Source organism: Priapulus caudatus, unplaced genomic scaffold, assembly GCF_000485595.1.
Source record: "Priapulus caudatus unplaced genomic scaffold, Priapulus_caudatus-5.0.1 Scaffold683, whole genome shotgun sequence".
Classification (NCBI taxonomy): Eukaryota; Metazoa; Priapulida; class Priapulimorpha; order Priapulimorphida; family Priapulidae; genus Priapulus; species Priapulus caudatus.
In genome coordinates, this window is record NW_014577744.1 from 60,365 (window position 1) to 64,256 (window position 3,892).

Below are 3,892 nucleotides of genomic sequence, written 5' to 3' on the forward strand. Positions count from 1 at the left end.
AAGTGAGAGGACTGGATTTTCCAACATCGCTAGCGTTACGAGATTGGAAAATACAACATGGTTGTCACAAACGCCGCCATCTTTACGTTGTTTTATTTCTGCGTCTGTTGATGATCCCCCCCCCCTCATCCCCGAAGAAAACCCGCATCATAAAATCTTTTAACTTTCAATTCACACATTTCATATTTGCATCTATCTATATATATATATATATATGTGTGTGTGTGTATATACATTTACATCATAAAAATTAAATAATTTCTCGATTAAATATTATATAACCGTTAGACGCGCAACCAGCACGCACTAAACATGTCGTCGTTGTTTACCACTCTTACTAAAACCACAGCTGGCAGGAAAACAGCCTAGCAATACACTCCGAACAAGAACACAAACAAGACCCCGAACAAGAAACTGTGTCTCCGGTACACATGTACAGCCGGCTAATACCACGCCAGGCCTTACTTAGTAAATACTAGCAAAGCTGTGTGTGACCGACATACCGCAGGGCGCGCACAGACTTTACCGGGCAACGCTATAGTTGTTGTTTGCTGCTGATCACCCCGCTGATGGTATGCGTGCGTTGAACGGGAAGGCAGTCAAACGTACAGATTTGCACAGAGTACCGCCATATAGAGGGATCCTAGCTGTACAGAGTGCCGCTATATAGAGGTACCCTCTCAGTACATAGATTGCCTTTATATAGAGGGACCTTAGCTGTACATAGTGCCGTTATATAGAGGGACCCTCTTAGTACATAGATTGCCTTTATATAGAGGGACCTTAGCTGTACAGAGTGCCGTTATATAGAGGGACCCTCTTAGTACATAGATTGCCTTTATATAGAGGGACCTTAGCTGTACAGAGTGCCGTTATATAGAGGGACCCTCTTAGTACATAGATTGCCTTTATATAGAGGGACCTTGAAAAAACTCCTAGCTATTACATACACGACACAGATGTGTGTGTAGTCTGTAGCCAGCTCTTAACATATGCTATCGGTACAATCTAAGGGGAATTAGTAATTCCATTATCTGATTCGGGATTACGTTTATTGGGTTCTATGGTTAGTACGTGATGTATATGTTGTCCATATGCTGGCCCTTCCGCAGCACAGTCGGTAATACAAGTGAAGCTAGATAAGTGAAAACGTCCAGAGTAACGGTGTAAAATTTGCTTCGCATAACCAACACATACCCCAGTATAGCGGTGGAAGACTGCAGAGATTAGATGGGTGAATATGCTCATAGAATCAGCTCTACTAATCGCGTGATACAGGACCGCTGCTGAGTCCAGTCTGAAACTACAATACGTCCTCCATCCAGCACGTAGTCGCATCATAGGATATATTAGTATATAGTTTAAAGCTTAGGTGCAAGTACCAAAATACTTCTGTCCTCAACACTGGAGCGGTACGTATCACTGCTGGCGGCCATCTTGGACGTCATTTGATATTGCGAGTCGCGCTACTGTCGCTGGACATAATGGTCAACGTCAGAGTGTGGTAGCACGATGTCATCTCAACGCGTCTTCTTTGCCTGCGCGTCATCACAGCGCATCCCCCACCTCCCTCACACCTTCCAATCTCCTCAACACCCTCAGCAAAGCCTCGCCTCACACCTTCCCATCTTTCCTCACACCCTCGCAACCCTAACTCAACATCCTGCCAACGCCTCCCCTCTCCCTCCAATCTTGCCTTTAGCCTCCCCCCAATCTTCATTGCGCCTCACAACTTCCACATTCTCCTCTCCACGCTCACAGTCTCCAACATTTACATACGTCGACAGCCTCATTGCCCCCTCGACCCCTTATGTACATTTACCCTCCCGATATCATTTGCCTACCATCAGTAAAAGATATAGCCATGCCCGGCTGTGCTAGATATGTCACGCTTAAGCACATTACGCGTGTTTTTTTCCGCGCGTGTACACTAAATTATCCGTTTCGCAATCACTTCATTTGCCACCATGATCTTTTAGAGCGTCTTATACAGAAAAAATGAGATTGCACAGACTTTACTGTCAATCACGCGGAGAGCGATATGTAAAATTCCCAATTCCTGTCAGCTGTTTTTAACCACATGCATTATAATTTTATATTATAAGCTCTCATCGTATATTTTATTTCAGCAAGCTATATTCGGGCAAAACTGTCTTTTTAAGGAATACTCTAAACTTTGCACGGGTATTGCCTACTAAATGAAGATTAAACGTTTTATTGACGAATGAATCGAATCAATCACTTGTTTTTATTATAAGGATATATCTTCTATGGCTGGCAAGGCAAAATTTTTATGAATTTCCAGCACCTAATTTGTTACCAACACAAATTTTGAATTTCTTGCTATGTAAAATGGTATTTTAGAGTCATCTTCTCATTACCAGAATAGAGTGAAGAACAAAATTTTCGCACACATGTTAAGCACAATATGTACAAAATAGGGCTCAGGATTTTTTTCTTTCAGTTCATATTTACCGGAGACAAATTAAAAACACTGCTCTAAAATTCAAGTCGCACGTTTGAATTTAAAAGTTTTGCGAATAAAGCAGACAATAATCATAAAATACGGCACTTAAGTAACAATCCCTGACGGCTTTCTTTACAGCGAATGATGTTACCATTGAAAGGAGTGTAAAATTAAATTATTCGCGAGTTGTAATCGACAGAGAAATATCTATTTATGACATCGACTAACTAAGTCAGAATTGAAGCGGATAAATCAGCGTTTTTTCTGACGTCAGCCGCGGCTCAGTACAACGTGTAGCGCCGGGCAAGCAAAACGCTCTGACAGTTTTCACATCTACGTTATATGGAGAGAATGAGCAATGTACACAGGTGGCCACATAGTGTTAGCGCGATCGAATAAAGTTGAATGAAAAATCGGTAAAATTTCCCTAAAACCTTGAGAGTATCGCTTAACATTGTTACTCTCTCTCTCCTCTCGCGACGCACGCACGCACACACAGCCGCATCGTACGCGACGTCAACACACACGGCACGCAGTCTGCTACGCACATGCACAGCACAACACAGACACGCACACGCACCCGGCACTCGCACTTTCCCCCTTCTCCACGCTTGGGCACCCTCCCACATGTTCCCCACTACCCCTCCCCTTGATCTTCACCTCCTCACACACCCTCCGATAACCTCCACATCTTTCCCGCAGCTACGCCCCTCCGTCGATCTCTGCAAACTCCTCACGACACCCGCGAGGTCCACCCCACACCCTCCCCACTAACCGCCTCCTGCGATTCCTCACCTCCTCTGCACACCTCGTTCTCGCACTCACACCGTAGTGCCCGCGTTGGAGATTCTCAAGCGTCTGCAAGCCAGAGCAGTATGAGCGAGCGAGGGCCAGACCGAGACGATTCCGGGCTCTCCAAGATGGCGGGGCATCGGGGAGACCGCGGGCAGGGCCTGATCAGAGCCAGCCGTCAGAACCTGGGAGAGGCGGAATCGAACTACGATCTCGTCCTCCCTCCGCTCCTCTCCGCGTAGTCCGCGGACTCGCGGAAGGATTCGATCTGCACGTCTTTGCCTTCTGCAGCCGTTGCCGCCTCACGCGCGCTGGCGCCGTCGTCGTCCGGGCCGGCAAGGTGGCGCCCTGGTCGAAGCTCATCGCCTTCTGGTGTGTGTCGAGTAGAGGTGCACGCGCACAGCGCTGCCCTCTGGGCGATCGACTGGCGTCGTGTCGCTATGGGAACGAGAGCGCGTCGGCGTGCCGGTGCTGCTAGCTGGCCGGCGAACAGAACGGACCTGCTGACGAGAGCCGACGCGCGACTGTAGTGGCGCTGCTTCATGTGGTGAGTCGAGGTCATTCTCGTGCTTCGGTCCTTGATCGCCGTGGCCGCCCTCTGGTGAAGGCTGTAAGAGAAACAACGAGGGCTGT